This window comes from Puma concolor, chromosome D1 (assembly GCF_028749965.1).
Source record: "Puma concolor isolate L17-30 chromosome D1, mPumCon1.1.hap2, whole genome shotgun sequence".
In the NCBI taxonomy this organism is placed as follows: domain Eukaryota; kingdom Metazoa; phylum Chordata; class Mammalia; order Carnivora; family Felidae; genus Puma; species Puma concolor.
Genome location: NC_141676.1, coordinates 68,660,619 through 68,685,277, shown reverse-complemented (window position 1 = coordinate 68,685,277; position 24,659 = coordinate 68,660,619). Strand labels below are relative to the sequence as shown.

General features: G+C 35.1%; 1 protein-coding gene across 11 annotated transcripts in view; it reads left to right on the top strand.

Moving 5' to 3' along the window:
• DLG2 (discs large MAGUK scaffold protein 2) overlaps nucleotides 1–24,659 on the top strand; it is a 2,060,086-nt gene that overhangs the window by 583,075 nt on the left and 1,452,352 nt on the right. The gene's annotated exons all lie outside the window — the stretch shown is intronic.

Here is a 24,659-nt window from a genome sequence, read left to right as displayed (position 1 = left end):
TTTAACATAGTGTTGGAAGTGCTAGTATCAGCAAACAGACAACAAAAGGAAACCAAAGGCATCGAAACTGGCAAAGATGAAGTTAAGCTTTCACTTTTTGCAGATGACATGATATTATACATGGAAAATCTGATAGACTCCACCAGAAGTCTGCTAGAACAGATACACGAATTCTGCAAAGTTGCAGGATACAAAATCAATGTACAGAAATCAGTTGCATTCTTATACACTAATAATGAAGCAACAGAAAGACAAATAAAGAAACTGATCCCATTCACAATTGCACCAAGAAGCATAAAATACCTAGGAATAAATCTAACCAAAGATGTACAAGATCTGTATGCTGAAAACTATAGAAAGCTTATGAAGGAAATTGAAGAAGATATAAAGAAATGGAAAGACATTCCCTGCTCATGGATTGGAAGAATAAATATTGTCAAAATGTCAATACTACCCAAAGCTATCTACACATTCAATGCAATCCCAATCAAAATTGCACCTGCATTCTTCTCAAAACTAGAACAAGAAATCCTAAAATTCATATGGAACCACAAAAGGCCCGAATAGCCAAAGTAATTTTGAAGAAGACCAAAGCAGGAGGCATCACAATCCCAGACTTTAGCCTCTACTACAAAGCTGTAATCATCAAGACAGCATGGTATTGGCACAAAAACAGACACATAGACCAATGGAATAGAATAGAAACCCCAGAACTGGACCCACAAAAGTATGGCCAACTAATCTTTGACAAAGCAGGAAAGAATATCCAATGGAAAAAAAGACAGTCTCTTTAACAAATGGTGCTGGGAGAACTGGACAGCAACATGCAGAAGATTGAAACTAGACCATATCACACCATTCACAAAAATAAACTCAAAATGGATAAAGGACCTGAATGTGAGACAGGAAACCATGAAAACCCTAGAGGAGAAAGCAGGAAAAGACCTCTCTGACCTCAGCCACAGCAATTTCTTATTTGACACATCCCCAAGGCAAGGGAATTAAAAGCAAAAATGAACTACTGGGACCTTATGAAGATAAAAACCTTCTGCACAGCAAAGGAAACAACCAACAAAACTAAAAGGCAACCAATGGAATGGGAAAAGATATTTGCAAATGACATATCAGACAAAGGGCTAGTATCCAAAATCTATAAAGAGCTCACCAAACTCCACACCCGACAAACAAATAATCCAGTGAAGAAATGGGCAGAAAACATGAATAGACACTTCTGTAAAGAAGACATCCAGATGGCCAACAGGCACATGAAAAGATGCTCAACGTCGCTTCTCATCAGGGAAATACATATCAAAACCACACTCAGATATCACCTCACGCCAAAGTGGCCCAATGAACAAATCAGGAGACTATAGATACTGGAGAGGATGTGGAGAAATGGGAACCCTCTTGGACTGTTGGTGGGAATGCAAACTGGTGCAGCCAGTCCGGAAAACAGTGTGGAGGTTCCTCAAAAAATTAAAAATAGACCTACCTTATGACCCAGCAATAGCACTGCTAGGAATTTACCCAAGGGATACAGGAGTACTGATGCATAGGGGCACTTGTACCCCAATGTTTATAGCAGCACTCTCAACAATAGCCAAATTATGGAAAGAGCCTAAATGTCCATCAACTGAGGAATGGATAAAGAAATTGTGGTTTATATACACAATGGAGTACTACGTGGCAATGAGAAAGAATGAAATATGGCCTTTTGTAGCAACGTGGATGGAACTGGAGAGTGTGATGCTAAGTGAAGTAAGCCATACAGAGAAAGACAGATACCATATGTTTTCACTCTTATGTGGATCCTGAGAAACTTAACAGAAACCCATGGGGGAGGGGAAGGAAAAAAAAAAAAAGAGTTTAGAGTGGAAGAGAGCCAAAGCATAAGAGACTCTTAAAAACTGAGAACAAACTGAGGGTCGATGATGGGTGGGAGGGAGGTAAGGGTGGGTGATGGGTATTGAGGAGGACACCTTTTGGGATGAGCACTGAGTGTTGTATGGAAACCAGTATGACAATAAACTTCATATATTGAAAACAAATAATAAAAAAATAAAAAATAAAAGAATCCCGCAAATATTATATATTACATTCTCATATTTATGATATTCTCAGGGGTCAAGAAAAATAATTTTGCCTCCTTTAATACAATAATTTTTATAATATTTTCAAAATTTTTTCTTCTAATTTTGAAAAGGTTAGAACTTGTTTAGTTTTATTCCTCTGTATTATTAATTCCTGGTTTTAAAGCACCATGGTCAGAGAATTGTGTCCTCATGAGTTTTGCATTTTAAACTCTACTGATTTTTTGGTGGCATAATAAGTGATAACATTTTGTATAGTTCCATGAATAAGTCGAAAGATGGCATATTTTCTGTGGAATAAATTTTTTATTGGCCTAATTAATAAATTCTTAACATCTTAAGTGTACTTGCTTGGATCATCAGAGGATGAATATGCATATTAATAAATCCCTTATTATAATTTTGTGGGATGAAGTTGTATAAAACAGAGGTATAAGGAATGGATAACTCTGGTATAGATCTGAAAGCGTTTTCCCCTATTAAATTTGTGACTGCTAAGCTGTTTACTTAGAGACACAGATTCCACATATACAGATTCAGACGAGAAGTTGAAGTATATTTTTCTACCAATTTTTTATTTGATTTTGTTCTGTTTTAAAAACTAAAACATGTGCCCAGTAGAAACAATTAGTCTATCCTCCGCATAATAGAATTAAAGAGGGTATTTTCCCCCTAGCTAGATGCAAATTGTTGATTGGTATCACCAGTGCTTTGTCTATCTTGTTTGCTTTCATGGTCATTTTAGTTGATAATTTCTATGTATATATCCTGTGCTGCCATCATTATGAGAAGTGAAAATTTTCATTAATTATCTGGATCTCCCACCATAGTTACCTTTCTATCCTAAAAGAAAGATCATGTTCCTTCAATATTACTGTACTTCATTTCATTAGTGTGATAGTTTTCAACTTCAGGAATATGGATATTACATATTAAATAAGTAAGCATGTGTTACTGGTTTGGAGATTTAATTTCTATGCATATATCCTGTGCCAACCATCGTTATGAGAAGTAAAAATTTTGATTAATCATCTAGATCTTTTGAAGGGTATCTCACACCTCTTCCAAATACATTTATGTCATTAATCCATGGAATATCAATTTTATAAGAGAAATAAAGTCTCTTTGTTCTTTATATAGTTAGTATTTCTCATTTCAAAAGATAACTGAAAGAAAAGAAAAAGAAAAAGAAAAACCTTATACACCAAAATGTCCTGGACTCCCTTTGGTCAGTTTCTCACTAGTGAATGGATGATGATATTCTAGAAGAGAGAGAAGAAAGGGCAGTGGGGTGGACATATTCTGCAAAGGCAAGTGTTTGCCTCCTATATGGCGAGGATGAATATTGTATATTGACAGCTTATTAGACTAGGTATTCTTCTCTCTTTTACCACAGATGCTTGATTATTATTAATTTTTTCCAGTTAACTTGTTTTCTCTCTAATTGGGGTAATACTGTTATTTCCTCATCTGAGAGGCAACAAAACTTAACAGTATAGAGCAATTCTGATGGCTAACAGAGGGGTGAAAACTCTAGAGATGATCCTGTTATGAATTCTTTGCTAAGAACATTATATTACATAATTTTAAGGGGAGAGTGCCTAAAAATGGGTCAATTAGTTAAAGATCACAATTTTTTCTTTAAACCTCACAGATAGGAGGCTCTCATTAATTTTATGAGAGTAATTTCAAAAAGGTAGTAGGAATAAAAGTCAGATTACAGGGAAAAAGGAAGGAATAAAAAGCACAATAAAGAGAGAAGGTACGATATACTTCCTGAATGAGTTCTATGAGGTGGGGAAGAGAGAAATTGGTCTGTAACTATGGAGCCAAAAATCCCCTCCAAGCAAACATTTTTAGACTAGAAAAGAGATAACCATATTTTTAGGCTTAAAAAAAAGAACTTGGCAAAGTTAAGATGTTGGCAGTATAGTTCAGAGGGTAGCAATTTTTTGTTGTTGGCATAATGCTGGATAATAAATATTTTAGGTTTTCCATGGCATATGGTCTCTGATGACACTACTCAATTCTACTATTGTAGCATAAATGCCACTATAGACAATATGTAAGCAAATAAGCATAGCTATTTTCTATAAAATTTTATTCACACAAACAGGCAGCAAGCCATAGTTTGTCAACTTCTGATATAGATGACGGAGAAGAACTGAAGAGAATAAGGGAGAGAATGGGGTGAGGATGGCTGTGGCTGTGTATTAGCTTTCCAGGACTGGGTATTATAATGGAAAGTAGGAATAATGGTCTCCAGTTTTCTCATGGAGAGAGGGCTACCTAGTCTGTCAAAATGAAGAATTACATAAGATTAAGGAAGGAAGAAAGATGATAATGATTTAGACAAACTGTTTTGAGGGAAAGAAGAGAGGAAACTGATAAAGGACAGTATTATCCCACTGAGTGTGGAAACTATGACTAGGTAGAAGCTACTATTAGCATGAATATGAATATATGATTTCCTTTTCCACAGAACTTCCAGTGCCTTGGTGGAAATACCCGCTGTCGTATTGATCTCAGGGTTTGGGTTTTGATGAGTGGGTACACCTGAAGGATTGGACTAAAGGAATCAAAGTTATTGCCCAGACAGTATTTGAAATGAACAGCCCTTAAGTTCAAGCTGGATAAAGAAAAAGAAGATCAAAAGAAGCCTATAAACTGAGAGCAAACAAAGAAATTAAGGTGCTGCATATTTATCTCTGTGGGATTGAAGAACAGGAGTTGAAAAAGGATTTAACAACTAGTAAGAGATTGAGGTCAAAAATAAAGTAACACAGTAAATGTTCAACACACATTTTTTGATAGATTATTGTCTTCAGTAAAGTTTACTATGTGAGACTACAGTGAAATTTATGTGAAAGGAAAAATCATACCCAAATTATATTCCTAACTACTAGAATTTTTATTATTAAGAATAGAAATGAGGGGAACCTGGGTGGCTCAACTGGTTAAACATTGGACTCTTGATATCAGCTTAGGTCTTCATCTCAGGGTTGTGTATTCAAGCTCTTCACTGGGGCTGGGCATGAACCTACTTAAAAAAAGAAGAAGAAAAACAATGAAACCAGGAGTTGGTTTTTTTAAAAGATCAACAAAATTCATAGACTTTTAGCCAAACTCATCAAAAAAAGGAGGGGGGAGTAGGAAGGACTCAAATAAATAAAATCAGAAATGAAGGAGGAAAAATAACCAACACTACAGAAATATAAAGGAGTAAAGAGAACATTATGAAAAATTATATGTCCACAAATATGGACAACCTAGAACAAATGGAAAAATTCCTAGAAACTTATAACCTTTCAAAACTGAATCAGGAAAAAATATGAAATTTGAACAGACCAGGTACTAGCAAGGAACTTGAATCAGTAATCAAAACATTCCCAATAAAACAAAAGTCCAGGACCAGACAGATTCACAGGTGAATTCTATGAAACTTTTAATTATTTAATATCTAGTTTTTTCAGAACTATTCCCAAAATATAAGAGAAAGGAAAGCTTCCAAATTCATTCTACAAGGCCAAAGTTATCCTGATACCAAAACCAGATAAAAATGAAACAAATAAAGAAAGCTACAGGCCAGTCTTTGTGATGAATATAGATGCAAAAATCCTCAACAAAATATTAGCAAATTGAATCCAACAATGCATTAAAAAATTATTCACCAAGTGAGTTTTTTATTCCAGGGATGCAAATTGGTTCAATATTCACAAATAAATCAACATGATATATATTTTTTAATTTTTTTAACATTTATTTCTTTTTTGAGAGACAGAGGAGACAGAGCACAAGCAGGGGAGGTGCAGAGAGAGAGGGAGACACAGAATCGGAAGCAGGCTCCAGGCTCTGAGCTGTCAGCACAGAGCCTGATGCAGGGCTCAAACTCATGAACCATGAGATCATGACCTGAGCCAAAGTCGGTCACTTAACCGACTGAGCCACCCAGGCACCCCCATGATATATTACATTAAAAGAAAAAGGATAAAAAACATATGATCATCTCAATAAATGCAGACAAATAATTTGACAAAGTACAGCATTCATTTATCATAAAAACTTTCAACAAAGTAGGTTTAGAGAGAAGTTAACTCAACACAATATAATAAAGGCCATATATGAAAAACCCACAGCTAACATCATACTTAATGGTGAAACACTGAGAGCTTTTCCTCTAAGACCAGAAAAAATAAAAGGATGTCAACTCTCACTACTTTTATTCAACATTGTACTTACAGTCCTAGCCATAAAATCAGACAAGAAAAATAAAATAAAAGACATCCAAATTGGCAAGGAAGAAGTAAAACTTTCACTATTCAGAGATGACATGATACAACATATGGAAAACCCTAAAGACTCCACCAAAATACTACTAGAACTGATTAATGAATTCACTAAAGTCACAAGATATAATTAATATACAGAAATCTGTTTTATTTTGTAAACTAGTAACAAACTATAAGAAAAAGAAATTAAGAAAAGAATCTCATCTAAAGTTTCACCAAAAAAGAATAAAATACCTAGGAATAAATTAACCAAGGAGGTGAAAGGACTGTACTCCAAAAACTATAAAACACTGATGAAAGAAACTGAAGATGACACAAACAAATGGAAAGATATGGATTGGAAGAACCAATATTGTTAAAATGCCCATGCTACCCAAAGCAATCTACAGATTTAATGCAATCTCTATCAAAATATCAATAACATTTTCCACTAAACTAGGACAAACAATCCTAAAATGTGTCTGGCACCACAAAAGACCTCAAATAGCCAAAATAGTCTTGAAAAAAAAAACAGAGCTAGAGGTATCACAATCTCAATTTCAAGATATACTACAAAGCTATGGTAATCAAAATGGCATAATAGTGGCACAAAAATGGACATGTAGATCCATGGAACAGAATAGAGAATTAAGAAATAAAGCTATGCTTATATGATAAATTAATTTACAACAAAGGAAGCAAGCATATATAATGGAGAGAAGACAGTCTCTTCAGCCAGTGGTGCTGGGAAACTGACAGCAACACACAAAATAAAACTGGACCACTTTCTTACACCATGTACAAAAATAATTTCAAAATGAATTAAAGACATAAAAATGAGATGTGAAACCACAAGTTTTTAAAATAAAACATAGGCAGTAATTTCTTGGACACTGGATATAGAGACATTTTTTCTAGATATGCCTCCTCAGGCAAAAGAAGCAAAAGCAAAATTAAACTATTGGGACTACACTGAAATAAAAAGCTTTTACATGGTGAGAGGAAAAAATTAACAAAATAAAAAGGCAACCTACTGAATGGGAGAAGATACTTGAAAATGATATATCTGATAAGGGGTTAATATACAAAATACATAAAGAACTTACACAACTCAACATAGACACACAAAATCCAATTAAAAATGGGCAGAGGACCTGAAATGCAAATAATTAAAACCAAAATGAGATAGCACCTTATAATGGCTGAAAAACAAAACAAAACAAACAAAAACAAAAAACAAAAAACAAAAAAACCCACCACATAAGAAATAAGAAGTGTTGGTGAGGATGTGGAGAAAAAGGAATTCGTATGCACTTTTGATGAGAAAGCAAACTAGGGTAGCCACTGTAGAAAACAGTATGGAGTTTCCCCCAAACTAAAGAATAGAATTGCCATTTGATCCAGCAATTCCACTACTGGGTATTTACCCCAAAAATATGAAAACACTAATTTGAAAAGATGTATTTACCCCTATGTTTAATGCAGCATTATTTATAATAGCCAAAATATGGAAGAAATCCAAGTGTCTATCCATAGATGAATGGATAAAGAAGATGTGTGTGTGTGTGTGTGTGTGTGTGTGCACGCGTGTGAGTGTGTAAGACAGTGGGCTGTTACTCAGGGATAAAAAAGAATGAAATCTTGCCGTTTGCAACAACATAGGTGGACCTAGGAGGTATAATGGTAAGTTGAATAAGCAAGCCAGAGAGAGACAAATATCATATGATTTCACTCAAATGTGTAATTTAAGAAACAAAAGAAATTAACAAATTAAACAAAAAAGGTAAACAAAAAAAAACAGACTCTTGGGATACCTGGATGGTTCGGTTGGTTGAGCATCTAAGTCTTAATTTTGGCTCAGGTCATGATCCCATTATTGTATCAAGTCCTGCTCAGCGTGGAGCCTGCTTATGATCCTCTCCCTTCTCCCTCTGCCCCTCTCTCCTGCTTGCAAGCTCTCTCTCTAAAAAAAAACAAAACAAAAACCAAAACAAAACAGAAAACACACAAAAAAAGCAAAAACAAACAAAAACAAACAAAACAGACTCTTAAATACAGAGAACAAACTAGGTTGTCACAGGATAGGTTGGTGGGGGGATGGGTGAAAAAGATTAAGAGGATTAAGAGTACACCACCTTGATGAGAATTGAGAAATGTTTAAAATTGTTGAATTATTATATTGCATACCTGAAACTAATACAACGTGGTATATTAATTATCCTTGAATTAGAAAAAATAAAATAAAAATAAATTTCTCTGTAGAAGTCATACATATTTTCATAAATATATTCTTGAGTACTTTATGTTTTTGATACTATTGTAATGATATTACTTTAAATTTTATTTCTTGTAGGAAGACAGTTTTGTTGATTTTTGTGTCCAGAAACTGTGCTAAATTCTTCTCATTAAAAAAAAAAAGTTAGGTTCTTTCAGACTTGTATATAATTTTGTTTTGCAAATAATGACAGTTCTATTTCCTCCTTTCCAATTCCTTTCCAATTAACCTTGTATATATTTTTCTTAACATACTGAAACTGATTAAAACCTCAAATGCAATGTGAATCACAGTTCTAACAGTGGGAAATTTTGTATTGTTCCTATCTCAAAGGGAATGGTTTTACCATTAATTGTGATAAGTACCGATATATTTTATAGATACCATCTAACTCAGGAGTTGGCAAACTATGATCCATGGGCCCAACCTGACCTGACATTGTTTTTGTAAATAAAGTTTTATTGGAACACAGACATGCTCATTAATGTAAATATTGTCCATAGCTGCTTTTGCACTCAAACAACAAAGTTGAGTAGTGTAACAGAGATCACATGGCTTGCAAAACTGAAAATGTTTATTATCTGGCTCTTTAACAAGAAAAAGTTTGTGAAACTCTACTTTGCCAGATTAATATTTGTCTTCTATTCTTTTTTTGCTCAACAACTTTTTACTATTGGATACTATTAAATGCTTTTCCTGCATTGAGATAATATAATGTGGACCAAATTAGTTGTCTTTCTCATGTTAAACTAAACATATTCTTGGAATAAATTCTCCTCTGTTAAAATGTTAAAAAAAAAAAAAGAATAGAAATTAGACAATGTAATTATTATATGACATTGCCCTGAGTTAATTTTAGTTAGAACAACACGGGGATCTGACAATGACTACTTGACTTATAGTTCATTTTTAAAAATGTTTTTTTACTTTTCAATTTACTTTATCTGTAATAAAACCAGTTTTTTAAAAAGTTCAGTTTATTTCGTTGAGGTATTATATGTTTCAGTGCTGCTCTCAATTTATAATTCTAGTTTATTTCATAGAATCAATAAAAAACAACATTGATATTCCCTTAGTATTATTTTTATGAGGTAAGTTACCATTAAACGTTAAAAAGGGTATTGAGTTTAAGATTATTCAGAGACAGGGGCACCTCAGTGGCTCAGCCGGTTGAGCATCCGACTTCGGCTCAGGTCATGATCTCACAGTTTGTGAGTTTGAGCCCTGCATGGGACTCCATACTGACAGCTCAGGGCCTGGATCCTGCTTCAGATTCTGTGTCTCCACTCTCTCTTTGCCCCTCCCCTACTCATGCTCTATCTCTCTTTCTCTCTCAAAAAAAAAATAAATAAACATTAAAAAAATTAAAATATTATTAAGAAACAAATTCATGTTACAAAATTCCATATAACATTTGATCATAATTGGGGAAAAATACTTGAATAGAAGAAAAATAGCTATAGTTATTTAGTACGGCTATTTAATAGTTTCCAAGTGCCAGACTCTGCATTGTGAGCTTTATATACTTATCTGGGAAAGTTTATTAAAGCTGGAAATCTAAGTTTTGCCAAAATCCATATATTGTGTCTTTTTTTTTATTCTTAAGAGACAGAGCACAAGTGGGGGAAGGGCAGAGAGAGAAGGAGACACAGAATCCAAAGCAGGCCCCAGAGTTCGAGCGGTCTGCAAAGTCTGATGTGGGGCTTGAACCCATGAACATGAGATCATCAATCCTCACCTGAGTTGAAATTGGATGTTTAACTGACTCAGCCACCCAGGCGCCCCCAAATATTGTGTTCTTTTCATCCTTTCCAAGAATGGTATCTCACCAATCTGTGAATTTAAAGCACCATCTTATATATGTCTTCAGGTGAAGTAATTAATGCTCTAATTTATGAAAGGTTGGTAATTTATTTAAGATAATAAAAAAAAACAACACAATTTGCGTTAGCAGGGAGAGGCATTTTGTTTGCTCATTTGTTCCTTTTAGATAGCAGTTTTTTCTCTCATTGAAAGAAACATGTTTTCATTAGGTAGGCTAGTGTATATTGGACAGCAACATACTCTGTGTTAAGTTATATGAGTATAAATAGAACAATGTTTTCAAAAGAGTCAATCTATCAACTTATAAAATACTAAATGAATGTGTCTACAGTAAACAATTAAGGCTTTTCAAAGACAAAATGGATCATGTCACAAAGGGAGATGTTTTCAATATGCCACTTTAAAGAGCAATGTCAAGGAAATATGATTTAGGCATTTACTATTTTTGTAAATTTGATAAATATTCACTTCAATGGTTTTTAGTCTTATCAGTGGTTCCTTTAAGCATTACTAGTATCCTTTGACTAATGTTATTTTGACTACAGCCTAAATATGATCAATTTTCCAAGAGGGAAGTTTTCTGAAAACAAAAGTTTTACCTGCTTTTAAAGAGGAGGAGAGAAGGTGGATAGGTGTGTGGGTGTGGAAGCAGGAGATTTCCTTTAGAACTTAAAGAGTGAAGCTTATCTGGTGAAAAATGCAGAAGAAGGAGTGAAGTACAAGACTAAGGATCATTTGTCAGTGGTGGGGATCCTACTGAGGTTGGAGGTCATAAATCTGGGGTAATGACCAATTGTTGAAGTCATTTGATTTTTTCCAGCAGCATGGAGTACTCTTGACACAGAGAAAGAGAGTGCTAATCACAGAACCAGTACAGGTTTTGGGTAAGAGACGTATATGTTGCTGACAGATATTAGAGATCAGGGTGGGGCTTTGAGTATGAAACCTTTTACTTACCCAACCTAAGCTGTAGAACCAAAGAAAGCAAGAAGTAAATAAATACTGCGCTACTAATGTCTGTGTAGAAGTCTCTCCCCTATCCATGGGCAGAGCTAGAAATTTGGAGGAAAATTTTTCTGTTAGTTTATCTTGTCCTTCATATTTTACTTACATATCTGGTCATCTTTGATTCTTTTTTCTTTTTTCTTTCTTTCCCCCTCAACTTTACTCCCATATAACTGATATGTAACATTGTGTATGTTTATAGTGTAACATGTTCATTTCATACATATACCTTATAAAATTATTACCAGTGAAACATTGGTTAATTACCTCATATTATTGCCATTTCATTTTTGGGCTGAGAACGTTTAAGGTTTACTCTCAGCAACTTTCAAGTATGATTGTTAACTATAGTCACTATGCTGTACATCAGATCTTCATTTATTTATCAGATCTTCTTATTTATTTATTTAGGTCTATTTAAAACATATTTATCTTAATTTTTAAATTTATTTTTATTTTAGAGAGAGGGCACGTGTGTGCACACGAGCCAGGGAGGTGCATGCAGGAGAGAGAAAGAGAATCTTCAGCAGGCTTCATGCTCAGCATAGAGCCTGATGCAGGGATCAATCCCATGACCCTGAGATCATGACCTGAGCTGCAATCAAGAGTCACTTGCTAAACTGATTGAGCCACGCAGGCACCCCTAACTTATTATTATTATTTTTTAAATTTACATCCAAGTTAGTTAGCATATAGTGCAACAATGATTTCAGGAGTAGATTCCTTAACGTCTCTTACCCATTTAGCCCATCCCCCTTCCCACAACCCCTCCAGTAACCCTCTGTTCTGCATATTTAAGAGTTTCTGATGTTTTGTCCCCCTCCCGGCTTTTTTTTTTTTTTTAAATTTTTTTTTTCAATGTTTATTTATTTTGGGGACAGAGAGAGACAGAGCGTGAATGGGGGAGGGGCAGAGAGAGAGGGAGACACAGAATCGGAAACAGGCTCCAGGCTCTGAGCCATCAGCCCAGAGCCCGACGCGGGGCTCGAACTCACGGAGCGCGAGATCGTGACCTGGCTGAAGTCGGACGCTTAACCGACTGCGCCACCCAGGCGCCCCCCCCTCCCGGCTTTTATATTATTTTTGCTTCCCTTCCCTTGTGTTCATCTGTTCTGTATCTTAAAGTCCTCATATCAGAGAAGTCATATGATATTTGCCTTTCTCTGACTAATTTCACTTCGCATAATACTGTCTAGTTCTATCCACGTAGTTGCAAACAGCAAGATTTCATTCTTTTTGATTGCCAAGTAATACTCCATTGTGTGTGTGTGTGTGTGTGTGTGTGTGTGTGTGTGTACCACATCTTCTTTATCCATTCATCCATTGATGGACATTTGGGCTCTTTCTATACTTTGGCTATTGTTGATAGTGCTGCTATAAACGTTGGGGTGCATGTGCCCGTTTAAAACAGCATATCTGTATCCCTTGGATAAATGCCTAGTAGTGCAATTTCTGGGTCTAGGGTAGTTCTATTTTTAATTTTTTGAGGAACCTCCATACTGTTTTCCAGAGTGGCTGCACCAGCTTGCATTCCCACCAACAATGCAAAAGAGATCCTTTCTCCGCATCCTCACCAACATCTATTGTTCCCTGAGTTGTTAATGTTAGCCATTTTGACAGGTGTAAGGTGGTATCTCATTGTGGTTTTGATACCACAATGATACCAATGATACCAATGATACCACCATTGTGGTTTGTATTTACCTGATGATGAATGATATTGAACATCTTTTCATGTGTCTGTTTGCCATCTGGATGTCTTCTTTGGAAAAGTGTCTGTTCATGTCTTCTGCCCACCTCTTCACTGGATTATTTGATTTTTGGGTGTTGAAGTTTGTAAGTTCTTTATAGATTTTGGATACTGACCCTTTATCTGATATGTCATTTGCAAATATATTCTCTCATTCTGTCAGTTGTCTTTTAGTTTTTTTGATCATTTCCTTTGCTCTGCGGAAGTTTTTTTTTTTTTTATCTCAATGAAGTCTCAGTAGTTCATTTTTGCCTTTATTTCCCTTGCTTCCAAAGGCATGACAAGTAAGATGTTGCTGTGGCTTAGGTCAAAGAGGTTGCTGCCTGTTTTTTTCTCTAGGATTTTGATGGTTTCCTTTATCACATTTAGGTCTTTCATCCATTTTGAATTTATTTTTGTGGATGGTGTAAGAAAGTGGTCCAGTTTTATTCTTCTTCATGTTGCTGTCCAGTTCTCCCAGTGCCATTTGCTAAAGAGACTGTCTTTTTTCCATTGGATACTCTCCTGCTTTGTCAAAGATTAGTTGGCCATATATTTGTGGGTCCATTTCTGGATTCTCTATTCTATTCCATTGATCTATGCTTGTTCTCTCCTTTCAACTCATTCTTGAGAGAATGCTAAATAGCATGCTGGGGAAATCAAATATTTGTATCAATGTAGTGAGATTATGTTTTTATTCCAGTTATATCTCTGTGTAGAGCCAATGACATGGATATCTTGTTGAGATATCATTCAACTCTATGTATTTTATGATATATGAAATATATCATATTTTATGAAATAGCTCTTTATGGAGAAAAAATAGAACACTAAATGGAGAATCACAATCTTGACATTTACTAGCTCTGTATCATTTAGCAAAGCATTGAATGTTTCCAAGACTCTATTTTTTCATTTCAGAATTTGATAGGTGTAGTGGTGCTCAACTTGGGTCCTTAAAGCCCTATGTGGTTTGCTTGAAATGTGTATATATGAGATGGAGGGTTGTTTTGTTATGACTGGAGACATTCGTAGTAAATAGTAGATAAAACCCAGGGGAAAATAAATATCTTTTAAATGTGTGGGATTAACTCACACAGTGAAACATTTTCTTGACTAAAATGCCAGTAGTGCCTATGTTGAGAATCAGTGGAACCTTTTTCTGATTATAAAATTGAATTTTCTAATTCTAAAACTTCTTTGTGAGGCAAATTGGTTGAGAAAATGTGTCTTAGTGTCAATACATGATTAAAAGGTGAATAGATTATTTTTTTGCCTTGGGAAAAATTAGCATCTTTGTTTTGTTTTTTCAATATGACTGTAAACTATCTTGTAAAAGTTTAGATTTTAGGGAAGCCCATAAGTGAATTACCTTGTAAAATAGGTCACTGAGTCAAGTTCTAGGATGAATTTTGGAACAATCCACTTGAGTCAGTGTTGGATCTTCTGAGAGCACAATGTATTTATAACAGAAATTACTCTCTCTTTAGACAGTGCAGGTGAGAGAGAGAGAGAGAGAGAGAGAGAGAGAGAGATAATGATAGAAGAAAAGGTTTAAAAGGTACAATGTGGAGCCGCCATACCAGCCCATTAGGATGTTTTACAGAAAGGACAATCCAAGGACATGTATATCTCCTAATGATATATAAATCCTGTTGGGACTTGTGCTTAATGGAATTGAGTTTGAACTCAGAATATTTTTCAGGAGACTAAGCAAGCTGTGCTATTTATGGTCATTAGGTGGTAAGGATGCTGACACATCCTTTTATTACGAGAACTTAAATATATCATGAGGGTGTCTTTATCCTATTGGGTGCACATTGCAAAGAGTGTTTTTGCCATGTTTGTAAAAAAGAAACACATTATTTTCTTATATTAAGCAAAGACATATACTAATCTTATTAATAACCTGATAAGATTATTAATTATCATAATTTCTATTATAAGATTAATATTTCTATTATAGTATAGAAAGTGGAGTTCAAATATTTACTGACAATCACATTTCTAAGCTTTCAGATATATTTCTAATTGCATCGGTCTTTGTTTTATGTTTTAGCCCTTTTGCCTCAAAGGTTAAATATTTTTGACTTTGGGTACTCTAGCTTGTATTTCTTATGGCTTACATTGCTGAGAACAATGCTAGGTTGGGTATGGGTCTTGTAAGCAATAGGTTCTGACATGTCAGTTTCTCTCCTAAGCTGTGTGAACTCTGCTGCACTTAGGAAACTTAGTAGTGATAGCCACCATATATTGAGTTCTGACAGTTTAAAAATGTGTTTTACTTTTGGGGCACCTGGATGGCCTAGTAGGTCAAGCATCCGACTTAAGTCATGATGCCGCTGTTGAGTTCTAGCTTGGCAGAGGGTTCGTAAGTTTGGGCTCAGCACTGGCAATGGGGAGCCTGCTTGGGATTCTCTCTCTCTCTCTCTCTCTCTCTCTCTCTCTCTGTCTCTCCCCCTCTCTCCCTCCCCCCTGTATATGCATGCACACACTCTTTCTTTGTCTCTCAAAATAAATAAATACTTTTAAAAATGTGTTTTACTTTTAAAATGAGTTTGCCAGTATTTGTGTTATTTGAATTGATGTTCACCCAATAAATACTAGTAATAAACACTAAAATGTTTTTAAAAGGAATTAATAGCTCTGTGTTCTTAAGAGCAGAAGAAAGGTTTTCTACATTAAATTTGTTTGAGTGATGTCTTCTGATGTTTAAAATCCACATCTTGGGGTCTCTGGGTGGCTCAGTCAGTTAAGCATACGACTTCAGCTCAGGTCATGATCTCACTGATTGTGAGTTCGAGCCTGATGTCAGGCTCTGTGCTGACAGCTCAGAGCCTGGAGCCTGCTTCAGATTCTTTGTCTCCCTTTCTCTCTGCCCCTATCCTGCTCCCGCTCTGTCTCTTCTCTCAAAAGTAAATAAATGTTAAAAAAATAAAAAAACAAATAAAATAAAATCTGAATCTTCCCAGTTTATGTAGCTTCTCACTTTTCCTCTTATTTGTCTGAATCCTGTACCTAGTGGTCTATAATATATGAAGATGTACTACCAGAAAATTATTCTAGTACTATTGCTGAAAAAAGAAATTATTTATGGTTTGAGGGTGCTGGGTGGCTCAGTTGGCTAAACGCCTGACTTCAGCTCAGGTCATGATCTCATGGTTCATGAGTTCAAGCCCCACACCGGGCACTATGCTGACAGCTCAGAGCCTGGAGCCTGGTTTGGATTCTGTGTGTCCATCTCTTTCTCTGCCCCTGGCCTGCTTGCATGCTCTCTCTCTCTCTCTCAAAAATAAATAAACATTTAAAAAATTAAAAAATATATTTATGGTTTGTTTTTGTATAAAAGTCCTAGAGACCTTTATCAGGTCTTTTCATCAGAAGTAACTTACTTTGGCATTCCAAATCAATAAATAACTAATGGAATTTATTTTATGTCTTGTTGCTCTTGATTTGATTTTTCACTGGAGGTTATTGTGCTGTTGTTGTTTTTTATTGTTTTTTGTTTGTTTTTTGGTATCATTGCATTCTGTTTTCATTTGAACATTTCTTTGATACAGAATAGAGGTTTTTCTCCTTCAAGATACTTATAATAGATCTGTAGAAACTAAGAGATTTTATATGAGCATTATAAGACAAAGGTTGGTTTCATGCACTCCTTCCTTTCCAGGTCCTGCAAAACCTTGATAATCTTGTTCATCCCTGTCACTTTCACTTCATCTTCTGCCACTATTCTCTTAGACTCCTACATTTCAGTTCCAAAGGCCTATTTCCTGCCTCTGGTCTTTTGTATCTGACATCTTTTCTTCCTGGAATGCTCCGCATATAGACTTTCATAGATTTTCTTCTATCTTTCTTCTTCTTTCTCATCTTTAAAATTCCAGCTTCCATGGAGAAGTTTTGCCTAACCACTGAAATGGAAATTAACTGTCCCATCAATCACTCTCTATAATGCCATTCTCTTTTATTTCATTATAGCCTTAATCAGTATTAGAAATGTTCTTGTTTACTTATCTGTTGTTATTTGTCAGTCTCCATTCCACCCAGAATATAAATTCAGCAAGAATAAAATTGTTCACCACAGAATTCATAACACACAGAAAATGGCTGACATAGTAAATTTCAAAGACTATCTAGTCATTGAGTGAATTATTTAGGTTATATTGTAGAGAAAACTAACAGTGTCTATTTCATTTCTTTCATTTAAAATGAATGGCTATAACTCTTAGAAGGAACTCTAGAGGACATCTTATTCAGACTTTGATTTTAAGCATGTAGAAACCGAGGTTCAGAGGTAAAGTTACTAGGTTTCACAAAGCTAGACATTGAGAGTCAAGGATGGACTCAGAGGTCCACAAACACTATCTGTAGCTCCAAAATCTAAAACCTCTTAAAAACCAAAAGTTTTGTGTAACTTTGGTGTCAAAACTTATTTGGTTGCAAAACCCAACATAAACTAATACGAGGCTATTTATAACTTTTTTAAAAAATGCATTCTACTTAATATGACTATTCATATATTTCATTTCAGAAATACTGATTCTGCCCCAGATCCTGCTGGAGGCTAATATATAACACCTGGTATATACACCTTGTAACATTTCTAAAATTCAAATATTTCCTTTTTTTTTTTGTAAGTAATCTCTATGACCAGCCTAGGGCTCAAACTCTACCAACTGAGTTGCATGCTCTACCAACCGAGCCAGCCATTCTAGGTACCTCTAGAATTCAAACATTTCTAGATTCCCAGACACAGCAGACCCTAGGGATTTCAGATAAGGTAGGGTGGTCATAATTCAATCATATGCTCTTTTTCATTGAGAAATCAGGAGACTAAGATCAGTTTAGCCACAAGAGAGTAAATAATTCATTTGGTCTGCAGGTAAGAACTCTGGGAGATTGAGTTATGTAAAACTACAATTAGAAAGCCACAGAGCAGCAGACATCTTAATTATAGCCTAGAAAACTGTCTATCAAATCATAAACAGAAAATGAAATTAAAGATAACGTAGTTCATTCTCTTTTCTGGACATTAAATAGGCCATCCTGGTAATCCTCATAACAACTGCCTAAAGTTTATACCAATATTATCTTCATATTTGAATAAGGCTCTTTTAGAAATTACATAGGTTGTCCAAGGGCAGATATAAATAGCATATTAAGAATTTGGACTTGGGGATGTCTGGCTCAAAAATGCTGTAGTTGCATCATGACTTTAATATGTGAAATTTTCCTAAGAATAAGATTATCATATGATTCCTTGAAATTATTTATGTATGAAAAATCCTCTTTTAATTGTTGACGATCAATCAGGTTAAGATCTCAAAAGATAGGAAGGGATTTAAAATCCCATAGAGGTGGATCACTTTTTTTTTATTGGAATGCTGGAGTTTCAAGATTATTTGCAGAGCTTCCACACTTGGCATGTGATAGCAAATTAAGAATATTTATACATTCCAAATATACTAATTATCCATCTATTCTATAAGATCAGAGGCTTCCAACAGCAAAAATCAATTGTTGAAGAAAAGAAGACAGCACTGTTTCTCAAACTGGAGTAATATACCCTTCACAAAGGAAAAATAATTCTAGAACTCCCAAATTTGAACTAAATTATTTTTTATTACTTAAATATGCATAAGATTAAACTGTTTAAGTTCTATATTCTAATAGCTCCTATACAACTATTAAACCAAAACATATTTACAACTTAAGTATAGTGAAAACTACAAGCAAATGCAATCCAAATGAAAGTCATTAATTTAGTGTGACAAATGCTGTTTATTGAAATTAAATCATCATCTTGCAATATCCATATGGTAATAACTGCTTCTGCATGGTTCTTTTAAATTAGACATGGCAGGGGCGCCTGGGTGGCGCAGTCGGTTAAGCGTCCGACTTCAGCCAGGTCACGATCTCGCAGTCCGTGAGTTCGAGCCCCGCGTCAGGCTCTGGGCTGATGGCTCAGAGCCTGGAGCCTGTTTCCGATTCTGTGTCTCCCTCTCTCTGCCCCTCCCCCATTCATGCTCTGTCTCTCTCTGTCCCAAATAAATAAATAAACGTTGAAAAAAAAATTAAAAAAAAAAATTAAATTAGACATGGCATATTATTGAGTGCTCAATTTTTCTGGAACTTTTCTGTATTGTTTGTTTCTTGTTCAAACAACTGTGAAATGTTAGTCCACATACTGGTCCTTGAGGTCATTTGGCCTGTGTTTGGCTTGAGTGCATCATTACAAAGTAAGTCTTCCCCTGTTCTTTTCTTATTATATCTGGTCAGTTAAAGGGGAACAGTTTGCATCTGTGTGGTTGTAAACATAAACAGCAATGTAGTCTTTAAAATCTTAATGCCACACTGAGTTAAAAGGTGTCTATCCAAGTGAACTAGAATATATTTCTATCACTACTTTTAGATTATAATTAAAAAGGAGAACACCAAATTAAAAGTCAGTTATCATGGGGAAATTGTGGACCTTCACAAACCTCCAAGAGTCTAAGGATCCTAATTTGAGAAACACTGCATAGCCTATTATTTATTGGTTTCTATTTAAAGCATGAATTATTATTTCCAATTTATCTTTCATCTATCATCAAATATTTATTATTTCTTCTGAGTAGGATATTGTCACCATCTTTGCAATACCTTTCTTCTACACAATCCAAATTTCTTCCCCAAAGATTAGCAAAATTTCTTTAGATTATGTGAACAAACTAGAGCATAATTTCCATGATTTATGTATTAGAAGTGGAAAATTATAGCATCTCAAAGAAGACTGCAGGTATTTGCAGGTTGGAGGGGGGAGAAAAAGTACTGTTGCCTGGGCTACCCTTAGACCTTCTGAGTTAATTGGTGTCAGGTCAGAGAAAGACTATCAGTGTTTTTAAAAAGCTCTCCAGATAATTCTAACAATTCAACCAGGATTGAAAATTACTGATAGTGGAAAGATTTCTAAGTTTTCTGGACTTAGTGAAAAAATTTAGCCCTTGTAGTATTACCATGAAGATCAAATGAGCAAAGGAAGAAACATATTTTGAAAAAAAATAAAAGCACTCTGAAAATGGGAGTTATTGGTAGGATTATTATGAATATATACTCTTTACCTGATGTATAGTGCTGACTTATTTAAATTTCCAATAGTACATCCCTCCAAGCACATAGAAAGGAAAGTGAATGGACAGAACCCACTGGATAATGGTAAGTGAAAGCACAGCCTGTGATAGAAATAGGGAACATAAAACTGAGTTCTCAGGAATAAGGTCTCAAGAGGTAGATCTGAAATTTATTTAAATGATAGATGTTTTACAAAAAGCCTGCCAATGTGTGTAGATTCAGGAGTCCCCTCAGGAATAGCATGCAGATCTGCCATGCTTCCCAAGACATCTTGTTATCTGTAGATGTGTGAAAGGTTTATTGCTCTGTTACTTAAGTGCTTAGGCAAATACTCATTTTTCAGCTCCAGGAATGGTTTCCTTTTTATAGACATGGGAATATCCAGTCATATGAACTCTGGAGTGCTAAATTGAAACTATATTCCTGCCATAGCCAATTTTTTGGTAAGAACCTTTCATAATCTGAAGACTCCAACTCTTCCACTCACCAATCACTCATGCTGTTTTGAGACTTTTAATAATTATAACAAAGAAAAAACCAAAACCAAAACCAAACCCAGAGTGAACCTATTAAGGGAAATATTTTGTTGTCATTTCCATATTTTTGTTAAAAATCTGGTAGGAATAGTAATCTGTTGCTCATTCTTTGGATATCCATTCTCTATTAGAAAATCCAACTTTTGTGCCAAGAGATGTTTATTCTCTCATTTTATAAAGTATATTTAAAGTCTATATAAGACCAGATGTATGTCTTTTTAAACATGTTGTAAGCCAGATTCAGAAAATATAATAAGTAGCAAATTTGCCATCTTGATGTTTTTAGATGAAGAAATCCAAACAAAGAATAAAAATAAAAATCTTCCTTGAGGTCTCTATAATAAGAGGTATTACAGTGGTATCTGTCCAACAGCGTTATCATAAGAGTTGCCCTCTCACTCACAAAGGTGGCAGACATGTTTCTACTACATGCTGTGGCATCATTATGATTAATTTATCCAAGGATAACTGGATAGAACCTAAGCCAATCAGTCTCTACTTCCCTGTTATTTGGAATTGTGAACAAGGGATAATCAATCCAAACATCTTGTCCAGATGGAAACTGAGCTGATAGAAGAACTATGCACTCTCACTCTGAACACATGCAAATCCTAGAAAAAAGTTAAATGTAATAATAATAACAATGAGTTTAAGGAAATAAAAGTGAAATCTTCGAATGGCTAAAACAGAGAGAACCCAACTGTGAGTAGAAAGGAAAACTAGGATTACATCTGATAAATACTTTAAGAACTGGGGCTTAGTGTTTTTATAAGAATGATACTTGAGGCCAAAAACCCACACATATGGGACAGCTAGACTTGGATGTTACATATAAAACATAGAAGATTCCATATAATCCAGAGAGGCATCATAAAAGTAGTCTGGTAATTCCAGTCTTCGATGGTATAAAAGGACATGCCTGATGTGTTTTCTCAGATTCTCTTGGTACTATTATTTTGGATCTTCAACAACCATTATACCACCATTGAGTAATGTAGAATCTGAGAACATATTTCTTTGTAAAGATAAATTCAGAGACAAATATTACAATATACACATCAATCTAGTATTGTAGGAGGTAATCAGAATAAGCAGCAAGTATGAACAATCATATGAGATAAATAGAAATAATGATCTAAAGAAACTTTAAAACATAGATGTCTTTAAAATTTTAAAAGCTTGCTTGTGCTTCCCACCCACCAATCCACAGATGCTTCTGAATCCATGATTGAAAGGGCATGATTCAGGAGGTGTTGCCTAAAAGTACCTATTTTCTGAGATGCTTAATATACTCTATAGAACCTCTCTGCCACAGTCCCTGCCTCACAGCACTCTGTAAATAATGGATGCCATCTTAAAGATGCTGGTGATCATCATGGCGGAGCTTAGGGAGGGACTGGCTGGCTGATAATCTTAACAGGGATAAGTACCCAGAGAACCACATGGCTGACATTAAAGTTAATGGAAAGCAGGTGGGGTTGCTTTGAGGGGACACAGCTGAGCAGGAAGGTCATGACCAACTGAAGCCCCTTTTCTGGCCAGACATGGATGTTCTATTGATGTGTTTCTTCGTTGATTATGTTTGTAGTATAGAAAACCTTCCAGAAAAATGGAATGTAGAAATTAAGTGTTTCCATACCAATGTGTACATCATGCTGGCTGGGAATAAGAATAGTCTTCTGAAGGATGAGTACATGAGGTGAGAGCTAGCCAAGGTGAAGCAATAGTCAATAAATCCTGATAAATTCCTAGAGATATGACAATTAGGAGTGGCCTTTTGGGTGTATAAGGTGTTCAGAAAAAACAAAGGTAGAATGAGGGAATTTTTTTAAGTGTTTATTTACTTTTGAGATAGACAGGTAGACACAGAATCTGAAGCAGGCTCCAGGCTCTAAGCTGTCAGCACGGAGCTGACCCAGGATTTGAACCCATGAACTATGAGATCATGACCTGAGCCGAACCTGGACGTCCAACTGACTGAGGCACTCAGATGCCCCAAGGGAATTTTTTGAAATGACCACAAGAGTATTTTTGAAATCAAGCTATGGGAATTAAAATGCTGTGTGCCTTGTTTTGTGAAATGTTGCTGTAAACAGAGTCCTCATGTAGTTTTTGATGTATTTGTGAATCTTAATGTATGATTACTTGCACTTTTCATTTATTTATAATATACCTAGGATTACAATTCAGAAATCTTTTTGTTACTCTGTTTACAAGCAACAGAGATTTTATTGGTGATTATTATGTAATGATTCTTGAGGACTTCTATAATCAATCCATCTGCCCCACCAGGGTCTCTATACTACCATTCTAGTATCCCTTCTCAGCCCTACCACTTGACCAAGTATCAATTCAATTAATTTCTTAATTTCCCATTTCTTTTTAGAAAAATGAAATGCTGGTAAATTTTGTGAATTAGGCTGTAACTATTTTATAAATAACACGGCTTGCCTATCATTTATCAGCTTCAAGGCCCTCTGGTGAATTACCACTTCAGAGCTTTCCTCTTAATCAGATTTCACTGGTTATGTAACATTTGGAAATGTGCACAGACTGAAAGGCCTAGCCAAGTCCATGTCACTGTAGCAAAGGTAGAGGTATGGCTTCATGTTTGTTATTTTACATTTACTGTATAATCAGGACCCCTTAATTTATGAAGAATAAACAGATATGCTCCAGATTACATGTAATAGTTTTGTGAAATTGAATGCAATACTGATATTTATCGTCTCTGTAGGGAATTATAAAAAGAAGAATAAGCCAACTTGGGCTAGCAATAAAAAAATACAGTTATTGAAAACAAAAAAACAAACACAGCCTTTATTGGTTAGTTAAATATCAGGAAATCTTAATAATTAGTAAATTTAAAAAACACATGTAAGTCACTCAGAATATAGTAAAGAGATTAAGAGATAAAAAATGTAAGGGAGAATTTAAGACACATGGATGATAGATGGAGAAGCTGTGGTATTAGTATAAATACAGTAGAAAGAAGAGAATTGAGAGAGGGGAGGAGTAATGACAATTTTGGAGGCGATAGTGCATGGGAATTTTCCAGAAGAAAGACATGATTTAAGTTTTAGGTTAAAAAGTATATCAGGGAACCTGGGTGGCTCAGTCAGTTGAATGTCCAACTTCAGACTAGATCGTGATCTCATGGTTCATGGGTTCAAGCCCCATGTCAAGCTTTGTGCTGACAGCGCAGAGCCTGCTTCAGATTCTATGTCTCCCTCTCTATATATCCCTTCCCCACTCATGTGTGCTCTCTCTCTATCAAAAATAAATATTAACATTTTTTAAAAGTACACCAAGTCCCAAGTAAAAAATAAATAAAACCAAACCCACACTGAAGCACATCATAATGAAACTACAAAATATAAAAAAAATAAAAAAAATCTTAAAAGTGGAAAGAAAAAAGAAATTATCCACAAAAGAGCAGGAAGCAGGCTTCCTGATAGCAACAATAGACACCAAGAGATGACCAGTTAGGCTGGGTTGGTCAACTGAAAGGAGATTAAACTTAGAGTAAAATGAAATTTATCATCTTCTCGTCATATGCATAGAGAAAAAGAACAAGCCCTTCAGCATAGAGAAAGAATGAAGCAAACACCTCTGTGGAAAAGCAGAGAGGACAGATCAAGAGAGAGAACAGTTTGTGCTCTTAAAGATTTTCTAGGATCTGGCTCCATCCCTTGAAAGACCTTCCTATCTTTGTCTTCCATAAAATAATCCATAAACTTCAATAAAATGTGTTCCTTATTTGTTTATTTATTTATTTATTGCTTAAGTTACTTTAAGTTGGAGTTCTTATTTCTTGCTTGC